The sequence below is a fragment of the Oncorhynchus keta genome, chromosome 10, assembly GCF_023373465.1.
Source record: "Oncorhynchus keta strain PuntledgeMale-10-30-2019 chromosome 10, Oket_V2, whole genome shotgun sequence".
In the NCBI taxonomy this organism is placed as follows: Eukaryota; Metazoa; Chordata; class Actinopteri; order Salmoniformes; family Salmonidae; genus Oncorhynchus; species Oncorhynchus keta.
In genome coordinates this window covers 18,359,765-18,385,627 of record NC_068430.1, presented here as the reverse complement: position 1 = coordinate 18,385,627, position 25,863 = coordinate 18,359,765, and the positions used below count along the sequence as shown (strand labels likewise).

The window sequence follows — 25,863 nt, the reverse complement described above, 5'->3', positions numbered from 1 at the left end:
TTTAGAGCATGTTGCCCTAGTGCTCGGGCAGGCAGGCCGAGAGTGGCACAGGGCCATGCCATATGGGTTTCTTTGTGTGGGGGGCTGTAGAGGGGTGGCACATAGCCAGCAGTACAGGGATAAAGAGCTGGTCTCTGGGCTGAGGAAGAAACCAACCTGTCCATTTGACTAATTAAAAACTCTGTGATCCTGGACGGATGGATGTGTCCTAAGATCTCATACCCTCATTCACTGAGTGTACAACAGATTTGTCAGAAGAGTCCGATCCAACCGTGTGAGAGCAATTGTACTAGTCTGCATGTTGTACAAATGGTGCTTCTCTGTGGTGGGTGTGACCTTGACTGCAGATGAGGACAGTGAGACTGGGCCTGGGTGGAAGGAGGTGTGGTGATGCTGGTTAAGCTGGTTAAGCTTGGTGCCCTTTGCGATCTGATAGGGCTGGAATAATGAGCAGTTAGCTATCTGTTGACAGCTCAATTACAGCAAGCAGCTGATAGAGGCACATCTCTGCAGCTGCACCGCATTGCACTACCGCAAATAATAACAGTGAAGCACTTTGGGGTGACATTGTAATTATCATGTGCTAAGGCTGCACACCAGAGTCACTTGACAAAGAGAAATCATCAGTACATCAGGAACTAAAACCAGCCATCTCATGCTTAGCATTTATATTACCTTTGTGTTGGCAAGTTTATCAGCAGGGGACACAAGGCAGCGGCTACAAGGCAGCGGCTACAAGGCAGCGGCTACAAGGCAAGCATGCATGCACAGACACACACTTGAGTCGTTTGCTCACACGCACACATAAACACACACACATACAGAAACCCACAAAAATATGAACAGAGACCCAAAACTTTTAAAATGTAGAGTAGGGTTCAAGTTGAATTATCTCTGAGCTCTGAAATATATTTCACCCTAAGGAATCATTCATGACCAAACCAGATCAGTCATAGAGTATGTTACAGTCTTACATCTGAGGCACCATTCCAACAGGGTGTAAAAGTCATAACCCAGGAGAAGCAGCTGAATCTAATCAGACATAATACATGGTACATGCTCGGTTCCACCAGAAACAAAGTATATTCACTTCAGACCTGGGGATGATCATTGATTGAAACACATCCAGATAAATGCTCACTCGTTGTAATAGAAATAACAGGGAAGGTTTGGCTGTTGTTTTTTCCTGGAGGAGATTTGCAGCGCAACACTGTTTTTTCTATCAATCTCTCACTTTCACAAAGTGTGCCCAACTCCTCTCACCTATCTCTTACTCCTGAAGAAACCTGGTTAGCCAATCTCTGCAGCCCCCAGCACTATGTGACATCTGTGATGCAATCTGTTAGTGGAATCAAGCGTTTATGACACAAGGTCACTGCCACAGAGACGAGTCGGAGGGAAGGAGCACACACACACACACACACACACACACACACACACATGCACACACAAATCAAATCAAATTGTATTTTGTCACATACACGTGATTAGCTGATGTTAATGCAAGATGCCATCTTGATGTAATACATGTATCACTAGCCACTTTAAACAATGCCACTTTTCTATGTTTACATGCCTTACATTACTCATCTCATATGTATATACTGTACTCGATACCATCTACTGCATCTTGCCTATGCCGTTCTGTACCATCACTCATTCATATACACTGCTCCAAAAAATAAAGGGAACACTTAAACAACACAATGTAACTCCAAGTCAATGACACTTCTGTGAAATCAAACTGTCCACTTAGGAAGCAACACTGATTGACAATAAAGTGCACATGCTGTTGTGCAAATGGAATAGACAACAGGTGGAAATTATAGGCAATTAGAAAGACACCCCCAATAAAGGAGTGGTTCTGCAGGTGGGTGACCACAGACCACTTCAACAACCCAGCAGCAGGACCGCTACCTGCCTTTGTGCAAGGAGGAGCAGGAGGAGCACTGCCAGAGCCCTGGAAAATGACCTCCAGCAGGCCACAAATGTGCATGTATCTGCTCAAACGACAGAGTCTGGAGACGCCGTGGAGAACGTTCTGCTGCCTGCAACATCCTCCAGCATTACCGGTTTGGCGGTGGGTCAGTCATGGTGTGGGGTGGCATTTCAATTGAGCACATCTGAGACATCATGTCTCGCTCCATCCACCAACGCCACGTTGCACCACAGACTGTCCAGGAGTTGGCGGATGCTTTAGTCCAGGTGTGGGAGGAGATCCCTCAGGAGACCATCCGCCACCTCATCAGGAGCATGCCCAGGCGTTGTAGGGAGGTCATACAGGCATGTGGAGGCCACACACACTACTGAGCCTCATTTTGACTTGTTTTAAGGACATTACATCAAAGTTGGATCAGCCTGTAGTGTGGTTTTCCACTTTAATTTTGAGTGTGACTCCAAATCCAGACCTCCATGGGTTGATAAATTTGATTTCCATTGATAATTTTTGTGTGATTTTGTTGTCAGCACATTCAACTATGTAAAAAAAAAAATTTTTATAAGAATATTTCATTCATTCAGATCTAGGGTGTGTTATTTTAGTGTTCCCTTTATTTTTTTGAGCAGTGTATTTTTATGTACATATTCTTCATCCCTTTACACTTGTGTGTATAAGGTACTTGTTATGAAATTGTTAGGTTAGATTACTCGTTGGTTATTACTGCATTGTCGGAATGTACATATGAGATGAGTAATGTAGGGTATGTAAACATTATATTAAGTGGCATTGTTTAAAGTGGCTAGTGATACATTTTTTACATACATTTTTCCATTATTAAAGTGAATGGAGTTGCGTCAGTATGTTGGCAGCAGCCATTCAATGTCAGTGGTGGCTGTTTAAAACCAGTTGAAGCTAGGGGGGCGCTATTTCATTATTGGATGAAAAAACGTGCCCGTTTTAAGCGCAATATTTTGTCACAAAAAGACGCTTGACTATGCATATAATTGCCAGATTTGGAAAGAAAACACTCTGACGTTTTCAAAACTGCAAAGATATTATCTGTGGGTGCCCCAGAACTGATCTTACAGGCGAAACCAAGATGCAACTTCAAACAGGAAATGAGCAGGATTTTTGAGGCTCTGTTTTCCATTGTCTCCTTATATGGCTGTGAAAGCGCCACGAATTAGCCTGCCCTTTCTATTGTTTCTCCAAGTTATCTGCAGCATTGTGATGTATTTGTAGGCATATCATTGGAAGATTGGCCATAAGAGACTACATTTACCAGGGGTCTGCCCAGTGTCCTTTGTTGAAATTGTTGCGTAATCTCCAAGCTGCTCGCATTCATCCATGTGATTGGGACAGAGAGGAGACTTCCAGGAATGATATATCATGAAGAGATATGTGAAAAACACCTTGAAGATTGATTCTAAACAACGTTTACCATGTTTCAGTCGATATTATGGAGTTAATGTGGAAGAAAGTTTGGCGTTTGGATGAATGAATTTTCGTTTTTTTTTGGTAGCCAAACATGACGCAGAAAACGGACCAATTTCTCGTGCACAACTAATCTTTCAGGAAAACTGAACATTTGCTATCTAACTGAGAGTCTCCTCATTGAAAACATCCGAAGTTCTTCAAAGGTAAATGATTTATTGAATGTTTTGTTAACAAAAGGCTAAGCTTGAGAGCAAACAGATTAATTTCATTTCATTTGCGATTTTCATGAATAGTTAACGTTGCGTTATGGTAATGAGCTTGAGGCTGTATTCATGATCCCGGATCCGGGATGGCTCGACGCAAGAAGTTAACAGTCTGATGGCCTTGAGATAGAAGCTGTTTTTCAGTCTCTCGGTCCCTGCTTTGATGCACCTGTACCGACCTCGCCTTCTGGATAATAGCGGGGTGAACAGGCAGTGGCTCGGGTGGTTGTTGTCTTTGATGATCTTTATGGCTTTCCTGTGACATCGGGTGGTGTAGATGTCCTGGAGGGCAGGTAGTTTGCCCCCGGTGATGCGTTGTGCAGATCTCACTACCCTCTGGAGAGCCTTACGGTTGTCGGCAGTATATATAGATGTGAGAATATGAAAATGTTCTTTAAATGTAACGGACTAACTGAGTTCCAAGTGGACATCAAATTATACTGTATACATCACTCATGTCATACTGTACAAAGCCATGCAAGTTTATGAGGAATCATGCTGGATCAAGTCTTTGTTTTTCACAGCTAACAGGCATACTTACATCCAGGGAGGAACTGTACTAGACATGACTACTGAGGCTCAGAGACAAAGAGCCTAGTGAGGGAAAAGGCCCAAAGAAAGAAGACTGTAACAAATATATTTACAAAGCGTAGTATTTCCATCTGTCTGTTCATCATTGGCTTTTCCTAGCCTGGTACTGTAACTTGTGCTTTAGCCAACTCCTCTGCTCCATCATTTTGTATTGTCAGTCATAACAACACATGACAAACGAGTTGGCTGAAGAACATTCAGATCTGTGCTCAACCAGGCCAGGCTTTGCCTGCTATTGTGGTCACACTGAAGGCTACACTTCCGTGGTAAAGCATTTCCAAAGCTTTTACATGTTGATTGTCCACTGCCAGAGCTTCATAGAGGCCCATGCAGTCCACACTGTGTATGAGTCCTATGAGTACAATAGTAAATTGCGTTGTGGCTCGTGGATACTCATGACGTTGTTATTATAACACAGTGGATGCCTGTCTCTGTAACTGATGTCTTACCTCCTCTGTGTTTAACTGTGTTAAAGATGTAGTCTGGGTTCTTAAGCACTTACAAATTCGGAACATATCATACAAATTGCAACAAAAAAATACAAAATGTGCAGGACGTAACATGTCATACGAAACGGGTGAAATAGTACACAATTGTGCACAATTTTCAGGGTATGGTTTTGGCTTGTGAGTGAAATGATACAGAAGCTGTGGAGCATCACTTTAAGTACTTGACTGCAAAAGAAGCTTGAGCAAATTCACAGCTTAGCTCTGGTTGTTACCCAACGACTCCTCTGCTTACTATTGCACGCTCATGTGGCATGCTTGTGACCTCTGCGCAGGTTGAAGCTCACATGAATAATCACAGCCATTGGGCTTCTCATTACTGCGGCATGCTGGGAGCTCAGAGGAAACAGCAGGTGAAAACAAGGTCAGCAGCACTTGACTCCTCCTCTTTGTCTCAGGGCTATGGTAATGTTACAGAAGGGTGCAAGCTCAAGATAACTTTCTTAAATCCCATTCTAGTCCCTATATAGTGCACTACACTTGACTCATTGGAGGCTGCTGAGGGGAGGACGGCTCATAATAATGTCTGGAATGGAGTGGAATGGGTGAAATGGAGTAAATGGAATGGTATCAAACACATGAAAACCACGTTTTCGATAACATTCCATTCACTCCATTCCAGCCATGGTTATGAGCCGTCCTCCCCTCAGCAACCTCCACTGACTTGACTCCTTCTATCTGTCTCAGAGCTATGGTAATGTTGCAGAAGGGCAACCTAACTCAAAGTTCCAGTTTCAAATCACACTCTCACTACAAAGGTCACAGTCTATTACCTATATCGTGCACTACTTAGTCATTGCATGCGTTCTCATTCAATTGATGTGACTAGAGGAAACACAGGTAACAGTATTGTTTTATCTGGTTAGTCATTCTGTGCCTGTTAATATTGCAAGGGTTCTATGTGAAAACATATATACAGAATGTTATTGAATATCTCAATGTTTTCATTGTCTTCCTTACTTGTTTTGGAATCGGGCTGCCTCCCGGGCATGAGCCAGGTGCTCCGTTCAAAGCCCACGACGAAATCGGCTCAAAACAAAAGTGACGTAAATGTTTTATTTTTTTACATTTTTATTTCACCTTTATTTAACCAGGTAGGCCAGTTGAGAACACCTTTATTTAACCAGGTAGGCCAGTTGAGAACACCTTTATTTAACCAGGTAGGCCAGTTGAGAACACCTTTATTTAACCAGGTAGGCCAGTTGAGAACACCTTTATTTAACCAGGTAGCCAGTTGAGAACACCTTTATTTAACCAAGGCCAAGAACACCTTTTTTCATTTACAACCTGCAGTTGAGAACACCTTTATTTAACCTGGCCAAGATAAAAGGCCAAAGCTGACCATGCCAAGATAAAGCAAAGCTGTGCGAAAAAAACAACAACACAGAGTTACACATAAACAAAGGTACAATCAATAACACATTAGAACAGTGTGTACAGTGTGTGCAAATGTAGAAGAGTAGGGAGGTAAGGCAATAAATAGGCCATAGAGGCAAAATAATTACAATTTAGCATTAATACTGGAGTGATAGATGTGCAGATGCGGATGTGCAAGTAGAGATACTGGGGTACAAAAGAGCAAGAAGATAAATAACAATATGGGGATGAGGTAGTTGGGTGTGCTATTTACAGATTGGCTGTGTACAGGTACAGTGATCGGTAAGCTGCTCTGACAGCTGATCCTTAAAGTTAGAGAGGGAGATATAAGTCTCCAGTTTCAGTGATTTTTGTAATTCATTCCTGTCATTGGCAGCAGAGAACTGGAAGGAAAGGTGGCCAAAGAGCTGTTGGCTTTGGGGATGACCAGTGAAATAGGTACAGCTAACGTTATTGCTGGTTATGTAGGTAGCTATCTTTTGATAAAGCGAGGCAGGCTAACTAACATTTGAGCTATCGTTAGCATAGCTAGCTAGCTAGATAACTTAACTAGCTATAGCTACATCATTACAAATTAGTTAGGTTGTAGCTCATATAAGTTTGTGTATTGTTTATATATTGTGTATTGTTTACATACTGCTGGTTATGTAAAGTTATCATTTGATGATACTACCAAGGCAGGCTAGCTATCTAGCTACAGGCTAGCTAATATTAGCCTACAAGTCAGATTTGCAAATTAGTTCGTAGGTCATTCAAGTGTATTGTCTAGGGCGAAACAAAATAATGGATGCAGTTATGATGTTATCTAACTCTATGTCTGAGTCAGAAAACACAGTGAAATAGGAGCAACAGACCGTAACGGCGTCACCAGCCTGAATCATCTAATCCAATCTGGAGGTACAATCAGTCTACATCTGTAAAGCATATAATTAGGGTGTCCACCAGAGCCACAAAGTCTAAATGAACTATATCGTAAAAAAAATATATAAAAACAAAAATGTCCTTTTTGGTCTAAAGGTTTAAGGTTAGGAACCCTTGAAATCACATTTTAAGAAGAGAAATTGTAGAAATATGCAGCTTGTATGACTTTGTGGCTGTGGTAACTAGTGACAACCTGGATTTAGCTTGACCCGAGTTACTGCCCTTATGACACAGACAGCTTCGTCAACAACAGTAATGTGTGTTATGTGAAAAGTTGCACAAAAAATACCCGGTTTGATAAACTAGTAGGTTAATTAACAAGCCAAGCAGATACACGTAGTAGTAATTTTGGTTCAGATTTGCATTATCTAAAAGCTTTGTCTTTTCTTTATAACAAAATGCAATTTACCACTTGGCTATAAATGGAACAGAGAGGACACTTGAATCAAGTTGGTGACAGTTTTAAGTTTTGTCCCAATTTACTTCATATAGCCTAGCCTGGTGACACCAGCCTGATTGCTGAGTTTACCTATTTCACTTCACACATCATGATATCTGAAGTGAAATAGAAAGGTGAATGCAGTGACCAGGTTGGTTCCACCATGCTAATCATAACTACCATTGATAATGTAATCAGTGCTCTGAGTGTGTGTTTGTGTGTGAGACCAACCAGTATCTTTGATGAGGGACCAGGAGACGATCTAAGCTGCCATGCCCATCAATGGGGCTCTGGCAAAGACCTTACCTCCAGCCTCACCTCTAGCCTGCTCACCAATGGTCGTCGATGGGGAGACCAGAATTGAGTAGGTTTAGTCTGACCTGTTCAAACTTCAACATAGTATATGTTTGTTTATCAGCTATCACCTATCCTAACTGCCATTGGTAATAGAACAGTGAGCATGTGCGTATGTGTTCACAGATGCATCTATTGAGCCAGCACTTGCAAGATGATGTGATGGAGTCCTGACCGACAGACAAACTTGATACTGACGTCTGTGAATAGGGAGAGACCTGGCACAAGGCATAAACATTTGACTAGACACAACTTTCACTTGTATTGTCTTTTTTTATTATTGAATTGAATGCTATCAGTCAATACTGGGACGGAGAAATCCTGTGTATTCTGCACCAGGATCAGAGAACTACTGTTGTATACCGGACACCACACAGGAAGGTATGACCACTCTGACATGTTTGCCAAGGTAGCCCCATTCCCACCAGACAAAATGCCAATAGGCACAGTATCTGTATTGTCTGGGAATGACAATGACATGTGAAAGGTGCACATGTATCTGTTACTACATGGACCTGTTACTACATTTGAAAGTTATCAAAACACGTAGTTTAAAATATCAACATAAATTCAGCCATTCCATTTTTCTCATATTACTCTGTAGGTTACTAACCTATTCAAAGCTTCCTCCGGCATATCACCCATACATCTATCTGCCTGTAGTTTTTGAACTCAACCTACAGGAGGTTTGTTTGTTGTGATTGAGTGGGGGAAAAGGTTCTGACAGATGGGTGTGTCTTGGTGGAGGCAAGGACACACCCAACAAACACACACATCAAACCACACCCCCAACTCCCGTTTGGCTTCGGTCATAGCCGCCAGCATTTCTTGAAGAGCAAGCCAAAAAATTAGGCCTAATCAGCGGGTGCTGTTCCCCTTTAAGCAACTGTAATTAAACTGCAAGAGCTTGTGAGTCTTTTTTTGAAAGGTTAAATTAAGTTCAGACTACATAATAGCTTTCTACAAAGCCCTATACGGTACATCAAGGTTAATATAGATTTGTTTTTATATTCGTTTTTATTTCTATTTAGTTTGAAGATTTTTATTTGAAATTCAGTTTAGTTTCAGTTAGTTTTCAGATCCCCTTGACTATTTGTTAAACTGTAGCAGTGGGTCAACTTCAACAACAAGCTGGAGCGCTTAATCACGAGGCTAAACTCCCATGCAGCAAAGTCTTGCATCATGCTCTTCTCAATAGGCGGGTTTGAGCTGATCACTTTTGTTAAGTTGGTGACTAACACCTTTCAAAGTTTGTTGCATTTTGGGGATAAAAACTGACCGACTTGGGAGGCTCTATTGTCAACCAATCATTAGGGTGTTTTTGTTTGACGCACGCGAACGTGACCAGAGACATGAATGAAACAGGAACAAATTTGCTGTGATTTATGTGTGCAGTAGATATATGCAAATAAATGTGATATTTGAGGCTCTCTCTCACTAAATGATTGTACAATGTGTACAGACACAATATTATATTATGATTTCTGTTAGTGAGTGTGTTATATGGGGGTTGGAGACATGTTTATTTCGACATTATCATTTATTTATTTTTATAAACAATGGCAAAACTGCCATGTTGAACTGAGCCTTGCTGTTGGAAAACCACATTAGTGGTCGCAGATGCACCGCCCCGACTTCACTCCTCGACTTTCGTCAGGCCGGTTTCTTTAGCTTTACCACTCAAATGCTCCCAATATCTGTGGTGCTGCTCATGGCAACATCTTCCCGCTGAATCTACCATTAAATTATACAGTCAATCTCAATGTGACCCATCAGAAGCTTGAAAGCCCCATAAAAAGAAACACTCCACATTTAATTTCTGCCCCACAAAAAAACAGAAACTGAACATAATTCATGATGGTTTGTATTTTATTTTAGTCAAAGACAATAGTTTCAGTGTAGTTTTAGTTTTTCAAAAGGGTTTGTTAATTATTTTATTTCAGTTTACTAAATAGTTTTTTCATGATTAGTTTTAGTTTCAGTTTTAGTTTACTACAATGTGTACATTCAGTCTTACCAAAGCCATATACCGTACTTTACATTCATGTCTAACCATAATAGAATTATGTATTCTAGAAAAACTCCTGAAGAAATGTTTTTAAACTGTAAAACGTTTCAACAGAATGAGAATAACAAAAAATGTACCGAAATATGTTTTGTTTTCATTGATGTTTGCCTAATAACAACAGCACTGTGCCATGGGAAAATAATACTCTCCACTACAGCTGCCGGCATCTCACAGTAGTATCTCACAGTAGTATCTCACAGTAGTATGTCACAGCAGTATCTCACAGCAGTATCTCACAGCAGTATCTAACATTAGACAAGTAAAAATCCATCACTAGAAGCAGCAGCATGGTGAAACGAGGCAGGTGTCCTTGAGCTAGCTGTGTAACATGTATAAATACAAGTGATTGTACTTTTATTGACATTCATCCCCTGCAGTGTGAAAGATGTGTACACTCTACTAGCTTACAGTATATCCACTGGCTCTGTGTGTTGGTGTGTTAACGTAGAGCAGGCCCTATTCCCTAGACTCAGAGCCCACCCTGTTCTCACAGCAGTGACTGACTGAACTCACACATATTTTGCACAAGTGCCAGCCAGCTCCCTCCTAATCATGTCCTTATTAAGCAGGAGACCATGTCTTTCTGTTTCACTCAAACACCCCCACACACAAACCAAAGCTGTCCAGATAGGCTACACGAATCCATGCGCAAAGACAAAGATAAATACAGACCATACTGAAGGTTTCGCTGTTGCATAACAATCTCACACTGAGATTGAGTCATATAGTTCACACTGGGCCAGCCAGCATATTCACAGCCTCTCAACAGACTCACACCTACAGTACTGCAGCTTCTCACATGGGAGCTCTCAAATGTACACAAACAGTGAGTGCAGCCGAACTCTAAAACAGGCACCATGTACACACACACACACACACACACACACACACACACACACACACACACACACACACACACACACACACACACACACACACACACACACACACACACACACACACACTGTTGTGTGTTTATAAGTGAGAGAGAGAGAGAGAGAGAGAAAGTGTGTGGAGGCTCATCTCATGGTCTGCACCTCTCCTTCCACTGGGGGTATGCGTCACTGCGGCAAAGGGCCTGTGTGTGTGTGTGTGTGTGTATTGATACGTGTGTGTGTGAGCTCTCCGGCAGAATAGGGAGCTGACTGCTTCACAGCCAACAAGCTGTTCCACAAAGTGCTACTCATGGAACAGTACCTCCACCCCAGGGGCCTTAGTGATAGCCTGGCTGACCTTGTCTCTCCAGACCTTCATCCAGACCATCCCCTCCCCTCCAGACCAACTGTGCAGTAAGAGACAGACTACACACACACCAAACCAGCTCCAAAATAAACCTGTTTGGTTCAGTTTATAGCAGTTTAGCCCACATACACACACACACGTACACACACGCATACAGGCAGGGGAGGACCAACCCTAATACACCACTCACAGTGCCCCAATACAACTTAAAACTCACTAATCCTGATCCTGCATATCAGTATGGCCATCGGCGCAACCTTCCCCCTTCCCTACATGGGCTGCTTGTCAGATCAGAGCAGAGGGAATCGATAGCAGACAACCCTCTCACATATACCTGCCTGTTTAGTATGCCGGCCCTGATTCCCAGGTAATTGGAACCCTTAGTGAAATGCTGTCAGTTATAAAACCATCAATCTGATCTGAATGAGGGATGATTCACAGTCAGATTGGAGGGTGGAGGAGAGAGGAGGGAGGGAGGGTAGGGAGGACGGGCGGGGGTGAAGTCATGGCCAACATGCTACCCATAATGCCTCTCACTAAGGTTCTACTAAATTATCCAAGACCTGACTCGGGGGCACAAACTGCTAGTCAAGTCACGCTAGGGTTTCCAATGTTCTGATCTCTCATATCGTATTTACATATTTTAGTCATTTAGCAGACGCTCTTCTCCAGAGCAACTTACAGTTAGTGAATTCATCTTAAGATACCTAGGTGAGAAAATCACATATCACAGTCATAGTAAGTACATTCTTTCTCAATAAAGTAGCTATCAACTAAGAGGTAGAAAAAGTCAAGTGCGAGTGTTAGTTCACAAAATGCTTTTTTATGTGTGTAGAGTAGTGATGATCCACATTCAGATTGATGGTAGTTACTATTTCATCCTACTAAGATACAGTATGTCAGAGGATACACAAATGAGTTGTGGGTTTGTGTGGTGGATGTGATTTGCCACTTCTCTCCATACCGTCCTGCATCGTCATGGTCCTTCTGTAGCTCAGTTGGTAGAGCATGGCGCTTGTAACGCCAGGGTAGTGGGTTCGATTCCCGGGACCACCCATACGTAGAATGTATGCACACATGACTGTAAGTTGCTTTGGATAAAAGTGTCTGCTAAATGGCATATATTAATATATTATTATTATTAACTATCTCCTTGCTTACAGGACTGAGTTTCTGTTTGCTTTAATCATCTCTGATATTTAACAGGCTGTTTTTCAATAAGAAACATGCATAATTATAACTAAAGGCTGTGTGTGATGCATGTCTCAGGTAAGGCCCGTGTATGCAAGGGTGCAGGGATTTTGGGCCCCATGAAAATATATCACATTGGGCACCACCACCACAGGCCACACCAACCCTGCCCAATTGCTGTAACCACACACCTCCAGAACCCAATCGACCCATTCAAAGCTTTAAATAACTCTACCCTTGCAGGCTTGCAACTCTCTTGTAGTCCAATATTTACTATACTATACTATACTTACTGACAGTAAGCTGTGAAAATATAACACTGTGCAGACATGCATGCAAGATTCTGCATACAGTGGAATTCACTATTTGATGCAAGACTGATACCCCCTATAAGAAATGTGCTAAAGGCCATCTTTTACAGTGTAAATGTAATATTCATGGTAAAATTCTTGCTTGGAAAATTCTCTTAACATTAATGAACAATTTAAAATAAATATAACTTAAATATACATTAACCTCTTCAATTAAAATAAATTAACATTATCATCTATAGAATGATATAACAAACAAAATAATAAAATCAGCAGCAGATTCTGGAACTAAGTATACATACCAACTAGAAAATAAGCAGCTATAAAAGTGGAAATGGAAAATGGAAAACAAAATGTAAATGAAAAGGCCTGATGGTGGCGCTAGAGGAAAGGTCATGAGGTCACCAAATCAATAGGTTTCTTCCACTTGGGGTCTTGACTGTGCACCACAAATTTTATGGCAATCCAGCCATTACTTTGAGATATATCTTGTTCTCAGTCTGTGGTCATCATGTGCGTAGCGATCCAATATCCACAGCCATGACATTTAACAGTATTCACTGGCCCTTGCTCAGCCTTACCCACCAAGAGCCCAGCGCCGAGCCTTCTTGCTAGCAAAGTCACTGATCAAGTCTTTGAAGTCCAGTTTTCTAGCTAACTGACTTTCAATGGACAGTATGGCAAGACTGCAAAGCCTGTCCTGGGACATAGTGGACTTCAAATAGTTTTATTTATCAGTTTTATCTTACTGAAAGATCCCTCACCACCAGCAACAGTCACAGGCAGTGTGCAAAATATACGTAAAGCAATGCACACTTCTCCAAAAATGCTTTGCAGCTGCATCTTACAAATTGCATTCAGAAGACCAAGAGAGGACAAGTTAGGGGGGAAAGTGGCAGCATATACAGTGTTCAGGTGTCATACTTCATTTTGAAACTCAGGTGTAAGATCTCTGGAATAGTTCATGATCAGTGGTTGGCACACAGAAGGGACTTTATCCTCACTAATCTGCCCAACTTTCAGAACAGCAGAAAATTATTCTACCATTTGTGCAGTGGTGTGGAACCTAGTGTCCAAGTCACTTATGATGTTGTCAATAGCAGTAAAAAACACTGTTCCGAAACACCATTGCTGCACTGTCCTGAGCTGTCTCCTCTTGAAAAGTCTCATCATGGAATCTCTTCCCTTTCCTCTGGTGGCTGTGTTCCTTGCTAAATTGCAGTGCAACATCCATTTGCGTAGCAATCAGCGATGCCTCAGACAGGAGACTCCCATCCATCTCTAAGAGCCTGCATCTCTTCCTTTAAGGCTCTGATATTGGCTGCCTCTGTGTCAAGGGAGATTTTTCCTGACTGGAGAATCACATCCCTGTCCTCAATGCATTGCAGTACTTACAATTATGCCAAATGACATGTCATTCAACACAATGCTGCTCACCTCCTTCAGTTGGGAGTAGGGCTGGTTCAGGGGTATGGAGATGGGGAGACGGGGCTGGTTCAGGGGTATGGGGATGGGGAGACGGGGCTGGTTCAGGGGTATGAGGAGACAGGGCTGCTGAGCCTGAAGCTGCATCTGTTGCGCCTGGCACCAGACACCCAATTAGCATGAATAGCTTGATAAAAGTTTGCCTGCATTGATTAAATGACGGCTAAAAGAGGAGCGAAATGTAAACACTCTGAATTTTTTGTATAGATATTAAGTAACTAATGTTAGGGGAGCAAAAGTTGCCTATTTTTCTATGGACTAAGCTAGCAGGTTAACTTCCACCTCTCACGGACTACACCCACCTTCCTTTGTGAAAAATTGTGTGACATACTGACGCTCTTTCTTTTCTCTGTCCTGTCTTCTTTAAATTTCTTTTTCGTTTTTGGAAGCTAGATTTTTCTTTAGAAACTGAGACATGATGCTCCACCGGCACTCCTCACTCGCAAGGAGGGGGGGTTGGGCAATACAGAGACTCTCTAGATGTTTACTTTTTGCCAAAAACAAGAAAAGAAAAAGTACCCGTAAGTTTTATTCGTAATTGTAAATAAAATATTATATTAATGATGATAGGTCAATAATTGAACCTCTATTGCAGCTCCTTCACACACACACACACATACACACACACGCCACAAGGAGTCGCTAGAGCGGACGTTGCTCGGCCAATTGTGCAGTGCCCTATGGAACTCTCAGTCACGGCCAGTTGTGACACAGCCTGGGATCGAAACCGGGTCTGTAGTGACGCCTCAAGCACTGTGATGCTATTTTGTAAGTAAGAGAACATTAAATATTTGTTTACATTTAACCTGTCCTCGTTTTCTTTATATTTTACTACAAGATATGAATAGCCACAGTTATGTTTATTTTTCAAATCGTGAATTCTATTAATACAGAAAAATGAAGTAATTAGCCAAAATTATATATATTTTTTTTAAATGTCACGTTAAGTTAAGTTGAAAATCACACAGATTGTGTGATGGGTACTTTTTCAAATCGAAAAATTGGTCTACAATAAACAGAACCAATGCTCAATTAAGTTTTAGGTTCATATGTGTTAAGAGAAGAGACAACGACATCAGTTAAATCTTTACTTTACTTGTCCCGGTGCGATACCATGGCCATATCACTACGTTGTATGATTTATGAATGGCAAGGATATATGAGATTGACTTTATTCAGTCAGTTCGACACAATTTCTAAATTAGTCAAGCTTGCCTTCAATCAAAGCACAATAACACGCTGACCAGACCGCCCGCATTGTGTGCACGAGCATTACAAAATAAATGTACACATACATGTTATTCAATAATTTAATCTAAACTGTTTGCCCGCATCAAAGGGCGTCTGCGTAGCCAGGCGCACGTCTGCGTAGACACTTGGCGTGCTGCAAGTCCCGCATCTCCCATTTACGAGCATATATTGAAAGATGAATGAGGTCCACACTCCAGTCCAGGTGGTGGTGGAAGAAGAAAAATGAGCAAGGAGAGTTTAAGCAAAGAAAACTAAATAAAACTAACCAGGTTTCCCCTTTTATCTGTGGATTAATAGTCGGAGTACACATGATTTTGTGTGACTCAAAATGGGTAAATATTCTACAAAGATCCAGCAGAAATAGGACCATATGCATTTCAGGTAAAATAACAACAATGTTTATCTTCCAGGACAAATTATCTAGCAACAGCAAGCTAGCTAAATGTCCATGAATGTTTCATATGTGTTTCGACCTCTCCCCAAATTAATATAGTTGGTTCACAGTTGGTTCACAGCTGCGTGTCATGAACGTGTCTGATGGGGCTAGATAAACTCAACATGCGCACGCGGACACACGTGTGGCGCCGGTTTGGTCATCGGGTAAGCCTATGCGTCAGCTCTTCATGGCTGCATATGAAACACGCTAAATAAAATAAATGAGTGTGCCAGAAAACAATAGGCTAAGTGGATTTCGACTCATCGTCACCACATTATACGGGACATGCAAATTGACTCACATAGACGAAGAAGCATCAACAGGGTTTCCCTGTCATCGCTCATTTTGTAACTAACAGGCGCCTGTCCTATCAATAGATCGCTATTCGATGCATATCGTTCCTTCTAGTGAGAGGGCGCGGTATAGCCGACAGCCGGCGCCAGTGGAAAACACTGCACACACACACACCTCTGAACATGACCTCTTATTGCAGCACTCCTCAGTCAGAGCTGTAACAGCAGGGCAGGCAGCACAGGGAACACCTGGGAACAAAGGACTATTGTACATCCCTGTGACACACTGAAACACATGGAACCAGAAAGGGCAACTATCAACCAAAACAAACACACCTTTCATTTTCTTTTTCTCTTTCTCTTTCTCTGTCCCTCTCTCTCTTTCAGTGGGACGACTCGTTGCCTGCCCCTTGGGATAAAAGGATCCGGTTGTGCTGGCGCTGCACATCAGGTGAAAGGCTAATTGTCCTGTTGGCCTTGTCCGTGAAGGGGAAAGAGTACCACTGGACAAACACAAACACACACTGAGATATACACACAAACACACACACAACACAAACACATGCTCACACTTCTGCACAGGCCCATAGGCTTGGCCAGGGAGTAGCTTGGAGACAGAGAAACCATCTGATCAGCATTAATTCAGAAGATAAGACCAAGAAAATAGGAAGAGGGACAGTGAAAGAAAGAGGGAGAGACTTGTGTGTAATGAGATCCACGCACCCTCCATCCATCTAATGGCAGCAGTGATCATAGCTCACAGCGTTCCCAATGGTGAAGAGACTGACATGAGCAGTATGGTGGTGCTGACACAGTCATCCAACGCTCATCCTGAGGCTATTAGGAGGGTGGTGTGTGTGTGTGTGTGTGTGTGTGTGTGTGTGTGTGTGTGTGTGTGTGTGTGTGTGTGTGTGTGTGTGTGTGTGTGTGTGTGTGTGTGTGTGTGTGTGTGTGTGTGTGTGTGTGTGTGTGTGTGTGTGTGTGTGTGTGCGCGTGAATGCATGCACGAATACATGTGAGTTTGTGTGTGCGCATGTTTTTGTGTGTGTTCCACCATCAGCTGAATGAAGAATCCATAAAGGCAAGCTGTTTGAAATGGAGGATCTTATGGCTGACTAGGTCAGCCTTCCAGCAGACAATATGTGACTTGTTTCAGGAAACTAGGCATATGTTGCACGTCACTACTTCACAAGAATGGCATTTGAATGTTTTTTTAGTTTTTTTAATCAAAATGCATTTTTTTGGGAAGAAAAGCTTTCTGGGACATGTGAACTTTCATGTGCCTTATTAACATACTTGTATGCCATCTGTAAATATGAATAAAATTGTTAAATTACAAGCCTAACCTTCCCTCTAGCCATGATTGGCTGAGATAATGAATGGGCTGGACATGGCGCGAAATGAGTTTGGATTGGCCTGCCATGTAGTACGCTTCTGTCTATAACATGAGCTGGTCAGTATGTGTAGGTAATTCTTTCTACTGCAGCTTTTTGTTTAAATATATCACATAGTAGAACTGCAAAGGTGTTGCTCTCCACTTTCTGGAGGATTGATCAATGGAATGCACATTGGAATTAGAGTATAATAGCTAAAACATCTTGTTTAAACATCTTGGCCATGTTCTGTTATAATCTCCACCTGGCACAGCCAGAAGAGGACTGGCCACCCCTCATAGCCTGGTTCCTCTCTAGGTTTCTTCCTAGGTTTTGGCCTTTCTAGGGAGTGTTTCCTAGCCAACGTGCTTCAACACCTGCATTGCTTGCTGTTTGGGGTTTTAGGCTGGGTTTCTGTACAGCACTTTGAGATATCAGCTGATGTACGAAGGGCTATATAAATACATTTAATTTTGATTTGATTTGATTATGCATGTAAGGTGCATTTTTATTGTGAAAATTGTCTTCCCCAATCTTGAAACATATGCGCTGCTTATGTATGCCAGTCAGGCTCTAAACCCCTTGTAAAGTGGATTAATGTGCTTAATTGTAAGAAGTTATTGGCCACTCTAGTTGTGATACAGACCTTATCAAAACATATAGGCCTATGGGCTAGGCTACATGAGGTGTGAAACTATGATTAGAAGCAGTTGCAAAAAAAGGTAGTTTCTTATGCTGGGCATCATTCACAAGTGATAATGTATAATTCACAAGTGATAGGCTAATATTGTCACCCATCAGACTATTCTTGATTTAATCTTGTCTTCACATATACTAAATAATATATGTGGGAAATCTGTTTTGATTTAGAATGGACCATTATCATGCACTTGTCTCAAAAAGGGCAGTGGGATAAAATACATGTAATCTATGCACTTAAATAGCAAATGGAGGACACTTTTCCTTGTGGTTTATTTTCATGCAAGCCAGGTAGGCTATAATACTGTTGTAAAGATAAACAATGTGGTTAATATTAGGAAAGTTGAGAAAAAAATATAGTGGGCCTAGTGTACACAAAGCATGGGCTCTCATTAAGTGTTTGATTAGATTTTCAAATACATTTGCATTGATGTCAGAGCGATTAGAGGGACATTAGAGTGCTGAGTACCAGGCAGTTAGCAAGTTTGCTAGGTTACTAATGAACATCAGCAGCATCAGATTTTGGAGAAGCCTAATTACCATGACTAAAAAGTCACGTGGAAATTGACTGTCTTCATGACTCGTGACCGCCGGTGTGGCGGTAATACGGTCACCGCAACAGCCCTAGTAATGTCTGAGATGTGTGTCCCATTTTAGGTTGCCTTGGAATGTCACAATGAGCGCTTTGGCGCAGGACACCACCTCAAATGTGTGTCCGGAGATGGATAATGGCTGAGGTGGGTCATGATTGTGGTTGAAACAGGTGTACATGACTTTGTACTTTGTCGGTTTGAGCTTCATCTTGTTTTGTTCTGACCAGTCGGCTAGTTGGTTGAGGTCCTGCTGTATGGTAGAAGTGTCACATATTGGTCTTGATTCGATGAGGTTTAGGTCAATGACAAAGGCCCAGGAGTTGGATAGGGTACCCTCTGATGCACCATTGACGTGAGCCAAAAATACAATTGGACCGAACTGTGTGCCCTGGGGGACGCCACAGGATTGATCTTGGGCCTGGGATAGAGTCTCATGGTATCTTATCCCCTGGCTACACCTGGAATGGAAGTTACAAATCCATGGCATGATCTCTGGTCGGACACATAGTTTCTAAAGGTGTTTCATTGCAATGGTGTGAGATCAAAGGCCTTGCTGTAGATCACCCTTTCGCAGGAGAACTTTCCAGCAATGCATGAAATGTAAAACGTGTAGTGTATTTGATGTTTAAAATGGCTTCCGAAGTTTGCAATTTCCACTTTGAAATGGATTTTCCTTTACAAAAAATGTATCAACCCCTACAAAAATGTGCATTCATTATAATCCACATATATATAATCCACATACTAATTCACATTTCCTGCTTCTGTGGGATTGTTTTCCTGCTGTAACAAACTGGCTCATATTCATATCCTACATCTGTACACTCAATCAATACAAATCAAAATCAAATCAAATGTTATTTGTCACATACACATGGTTAGCAGATGTTAATGCGAGTGTAGCGAAATGCTTGTGCTTCTAGTTCCGACAATGCAGTAATAACCAACAAGTAATCTAGCTAACAATTCCAAAACTACTACCTTATAGACACAAGTGTAAGGGGATAAGAATATGTACATAAAGATATATGAGTGAGTGATGGTACAGAGCGGCATAGGCAAGATACAGTAGATGGTATTGAGTGCAGTATATACATATGAGATGAGTATGTAAAACAAAATGGCATAGTTAAAGTGGCTAGTGATACATGTATTACATAAAGATGCAGTAGATGATATAGAGTACAGTATATACATATGAGATGAATAATGTAGGGTATGTAAACATTATATTAGGTAGCATTGTTTAAAGTGGCTAGTGATATATTTTTACATCATTTCCCATCAATTCCCATTATTAAAGTGGCTGGAGTTGAGTCAGTGTGTTGGCAGCAGCCAATCAATGTTAGTGGTGGCTGTTTAACAGTCTGATGGCCTTGAGATAGAAGCTGTTTTTCAGTCTCTCTGTCCCAGCTTTGATGCACCTGTACTGACCTCGCCTTCTGGATGATAGCGGGGTGAACAGGCAGTGGCTCGGGTGGTTGTTGTCCTTGATGATCTTTATGGCCACAACATAATTTCCCAGGAATCACAAATACATGTAGTCTACTGGCTAAACCAGTAACTACTCCATTGTTGACAGAATCTAGCATCTATGAGTTTAGACGGAGGCAGTGGCCACAGACAGGTGTTTACTCAAGCATCTGCATACATACCCACTGGCAGTTGGAGCCTTAAGCTACATTGAGTCCAACACTAAAAACAAACAGCACACAGGAGGACTGCCTCCCTGTTGTCTTGGCTGGGAATGGAATTAATTGCTGGTCTGTGGTCTGGAGTTAAAGGTGCCTGTCCACTTATATTAGCTTCACCAACTCAATAGTAGAAGATCTACACATTCAGTCTGCCAGCCTGATGGTACAGTATACTACTGTATTCAAGGACCTCTTCTGAAGAGTACAAATGAGAAGGACATGTGAGGCTCGGGCCGATGGCATGTTAGACTAATCCATAGAGATGAAAAACCAGAATATAACAAAACATACCACAGAGTGTGAGGGAATTAAGGATTTTCATTTTTGTATACAACAATAGCCAATAGACATGTAGGTATGAAGGCTTACAGTTTTGTCCTCTAAAAAGTGAAAATACCAGAAGAACAAGAAGTGTCAATAAATACTATTTGAACCTAATCTGAAAAGCTCAAAAGTACAGTACAGTACAGTATATTAACTCTTTCTGTGTGTACAGTGTTGTATCATTCTCTGCTGTGTTGCCATTGTACTCATACAATGAGTCAACACTTCCCTTGCTATGAATGTGTTCATCTGGCACACCTCTCCTTTCCACACCTCTCCTTTCTGGCACATTCAAAGATAATTTAAGACTTCACACATTGGCAAGTCTATAAGTGTGCGCACACACACGCACACATTCTTCAAATGCATCTTAAATGAAAAGAAATTAAGATGTCAACTAAGAGAGACAAAGAGCTAAAGCGTATAAAACATTCAACAAAGAGAAGAGCACTCTTCTGTATGAGGGAGACAGTTGAACAGGCTTGCCTTGGGACATCCTATCCCTGATTGGCACATGCTCTACTGACAAATGAAAATATTGTCACAGTGAACTCTATCCCATTTTCTTGGAAACATGAAAACAATGACTTCTTACATGAAGCTTGTCATTTGCTGACAGTCACTAAAGAGCCGTTTTAGCAGAAAAAGAGTCTCGGCTTTCTCTGTCAAATGGTACCATTTAGCATGTTTTGTTCCGTCTGCCTGGGAAGGAGAAAGTCAGGGAGTGATGGGGGACAAGTGTTTGTGGCGATATTAGTTAGTCCCTCTCCTATCGCCCTCTCTGTCCTCTCTCCTTCCTTGTCAGGCTACATTAATGTCCCTAGTTATTACATCCTGAGTCCAGCCACATGGGACCTGGTCATTCTACCGAGAGAGCTGGGAGCAGAGAGGCTAAGGCTGGGAGAGGCTGGGGGAGAAGCTGGGAAAGTCTGAGAGGAGAGGCTCTGGGGGGAGAGAGACAGGATTTTAGATGGAGAAGCTAGAAGTGGGCATGGGTCCAGTTCCAGCTCGACTCACTCTCCTGTGTGTATAGAGCCATTCATCTCCTTATTAGGATCAGAGCATCGCTGAGAAGAAATTAAAGGGACTCTGTGTGATATTGGTGTCAGTGACAGGGAGCTAGTAAAGGGGCTGAACAGGGAGCTCAATGTGACTGGCATCTAAGCACAGAGAGGCCTAACTTAGAGTTACCCAGTCAATGCCTTTACTACCGAGCCTAAGAGCTAACTGTTGAAGACTTACTGTCAATCCAGTAAACCAGTGTCTTGTTTAACCTTTTACTGCAGTGGGATAAATCAGCATCACACAGAGTGATTATTGGTAGTCTTAAACAAAACAAAAAACACCAGGCATATTTATCAGCAGACTGGTACCATAGGGCTACGCTTCAACATCATGATTCATAATTATCAAGGACCCTTTGGCTTTTTTCATGTTAAGAATCAATGTATCACAGAGAATCACATACATATCTGTGTGCAGAGCAGAACAAATGGGAGGCTCTCAAACTGTGGAACTATACAATTAATACTAATAATGGATTAGATATATATAAGGGCAATTCCACCTTAAAAGCGTGAGGCTGAGAGACTCCGATTTTTCACTTTAAAGTGCATGCCAATCAAAAACCAATGATTGCAAAGTTAAACAAAACATACAACTCTATGCACAAGGACTACTTATAACGATATCCAATATATTTTTAACAAAAAAACATTTACTTGAAAAACAGCCATTACAAAGAAAACACGTAAAATTTGCAGTTTCACATGCGAAAACTGTTTTCAGATGTTGAGTTTAAATGACAACAAATGTTTATTACCTGTTTTGAGACGTTGAGCTTAAATGACAACAATGTGATTTTTTGTTGCAAAGTTCGGTAACAGAATGACGGGCTGTGCTGTTTGTGCCGCATTTTGTCAACAAACATTGCATCTGCACTGTTCTTCACGTAAATGTGTTTTTGTAACATTTAATTGGAAATCATTAAAAGAAGTCCTTGTGCATAGAGTTCATTGCTTTATTATTGGTTTATTCCGATCCCCATTAGCTTTGCTCAAGAAGCAGCTATTTTTCCTGGGGTCCACATAAAACACAAAACATGACAAATAACAAAACACTCATACACTGATAGACAAGGACAGTCATCTGTCATCTGAGTCAGTGCAGTACAAGTTGAGTGCCCTTCTCCATATACATGCTGAAAGTCAGTAGTTGTTCTCTGAAAAATAGCATTGTATTTGGTCAAACACAAGTCTCTCAGTTTACTGAGAACAGGCAGCAAACTGATTGGGCTGCTGTTAGAGCCAGCAAAGGGGGCTTTACTATGATTAGGCAGTGGAATTACTTTAGCTTCCTTCCACACCTGTGGACAGACACACTCCTTTAGGCTTTGGTTAAATACTGTACAGTGGCTTGCGAAAGTATTCACCCCCCTTGACATTTTTCCTATTTTGTTGCCTTACAACCTGGAATTAAAATACATTTTTGGGAGGTTTGTATCATTTGATTTACACAACATGCATACCACTTTGAAGATGCAAAATATGTTTTATTGTGAAATAAACAAGAAATAAGACAAAAAAACTGAAAACTTGAGCTTGCATAACTATTCACCCCCCCAAAGGCAATACTTTGTAGAGCCACCTTTTGCAGCAATTACAGCTGCAAGTCTCTTGGGGTATGCCTCTATAAGCTTGGCACATCTAGCCACTGACATTTTTGCCCATTCTTCAAGGCAAAACTGCTCCAGCTCCTTCAAGTTGGATAGGTTCCGCTGGTGTACAGCAATCAGTCACACCACAGATTCTCAATTGGATTGAGGTCTGGGCTTTGACTAGGCCATTCCATGACATTTAAATGTTTCCCCTTAAACCACATATGTCAGAGTCAAGGCCCGCGGGCCACATCCGGCCCGCGAGAAGGTTTTTTACGGCCCCTGGGATGATCTTGATTTATTATTAGAACCGGCCCGCAGACCGCAGCAAGCCGGCAGCCCGCAGATCTTTTACACGCACCAATACTACATTTCCCACAATGCAACGGTGACGCACCGAGCAGTAGGCTGCTTCATTTCAATATTTATTGGCACAGCAGTTGTCAGCATCACAGTAAAATTAACTTTCAGATACCCATCAAAAATGGCAAAACGGAAGGTGGACACTGAGAACCGGGGTTTCAAACAAGGTGGGAGTCGGAGTATTTGTTCACGGAGGTAGCTGGAAAACCTGTGTGTCTTCTGTGTGGAGAAAGTGTGGCGGTACTGAAAGAGTATAATCTGAGACGACATTATGAAACGAAACACGCGGACAAAAACAAGAATATGGACATGGAACAAAGGCTACAAAAGGCAGAGGAATTAAAACGAGGCCTCAAATCTCGACAGGCTCTGTTCAAAAAAGCCAAATCACAAGGCCAGGCTGCTGTCAAGGCCAGTTTTATTTTGGCAGAAGAGATCGCTAAATCAGCCCGGCCATTTACGGAGGGGATTTCATCAAAAACTGCATGATTAAAGTTTGTGACGAAGTTTGCCCAGAAAAAGGCAACTCTTTTTAAATGTGAGTCTGAGCAGAAACACCATTGCCGAGAGAGTAGACCAGTTGTCCATCAATCTAAAAGAGCAGCTTGTGAAAAAGGGAAAAGATTTCATTGCATATTCCTTGGCTGTGGATGAGAGCACCGACATTTCTGACATTGCCCAGTTGTCAATTTTCATCCGCGGAGTGGACTCCAGCCTAAGCGTGACAGAGGAGTTTTGGCTTTACGTCCTATGCATGGCACAACTACGGGGCATGATTTGTATGAAGAGGTGTCAAGATGTGTAAATGAGATGGAGCTGCCTTGGGAAAAACTCGTGGGTTTGACAACCGACGGAGCACCTGCGATGTGTGGACACAGGAGCGGACTGGTGGCGAAGATACGGGAAAAGATGCAAGAGGAAAACGCGACAGGTGAGCTGACAGCTTATCATTGTATCATACACCAGGAAGCGTTGTGCGGTAAAGCCTTGAAAATGGAGCATGTAATGAGCATCATCACGCGCACAGTTAACTTTATCAGAGCCAAAGGTTTGAATCACCGCCAGTTCAAGGCATTTCTGACGGAGTTAGAAACGGAGCATGGTGATTTGCCTTATCACACAGAGGTGCGATGGCTAAGCCAGGGAAAGGTGCTTCAAAGATGTTTCGAGCTTTGTGAGGAGATTTGTCTGTTCTTGGACAGCAAAGGGAAAGACACAACACAACTCCGAGACGAAATGTTTCTGTGTGAAATGGCTTTTCTGTGTGACATTACGAGTCATCTGAATGCAATGAACTTGCAGCTGCAGGGTCGGGATCGTGTCATCTCTGATATGTACAGTACAGTGAAGGCATTTAAAACCAAACTGACTCTGTGGGAGACGCAGATGCAGAAAGAAAATTTGAGCCACTTTCCCAGCTGCCAGACCATGAAAGAGAAGCTCTCTACCAGTGCGTTCCCGAGCGCACAGTTGGCTGATAAAATAGGTATGCTTGCCGCTGACTTTCGACGCCGATTTGCTGACTTTGAAGCACAAAAAAGCAGGTTGGAACTGCTCGGTAACCCATTTGCTGTTGACGTGGAAAGCTCACCACCAAACCTCCAAATGGAGTTGATTGACCTCCAATGCAATGATGCACTGAGGGCAAAATATGCGGCAGTGGGTGCTGCGGAGTTCGCCCGTTTCCTCCCGACACAATGCCCCAGCTGCGCATCCAGGCTGCTCAAACGTTGTCTATGTTTGGCAGCACATACCTGTGTGAACAACTGTTTTCTTTGATGAACTTGAACAAAACATCACACAGAAGTCGACTTACTGCTGAACACCTCCACTCAATTCTGAGGATTTCCTCAGCTCAGAGCCTTACCCCGAACATTGATGAACTTGTGGAAAAGATGGGACACCACCAAGTATCACCCTCAACCTCAAACAAGTGAACATTACTGTGCAATCACATATTTAGAGTTTTTACTCAGTTCAAGTTTAAAAGTTAAAGTTTAATATTTGTTTTCACTGCATGTTACTTCTCCTTAAACAAAGTGTTGTTTTTGATTAAT

The 25,863-nt window shown here is 42.0% G+C and overlaps 1 protein-coding gene across 11 annotated transcripts in view; it reads right to left on the bottom strand.

Annotated features, from left to right (window-relative positions):
- LOC118388330 (band 4.1-like protein 1) overlaps positions 1-20,987 on the bottom strand; it is a 128,500-nt gene extending 107,513 nt beyond the window's left edge. For 2 of the 11 annotated variants that reach the window (XM_052526614.1, XM_052526617.1), the window contains exon 1: positions 16,441-20,987. The gene's annotated coding sequence lies outside the window, so the exon portion shown is untranslated. The remainder of the gene's footprint in view (positions 1-16,440) is intronic. The other 9 variants (XM_052526612.1, XM_052526611.1, XM_052526609.1 and 6 more) reach the window with 7 other exon arrangements.
- Between the last annotated feature and the right edge of the window lie 4,876 nt (positions 20,988-25,863).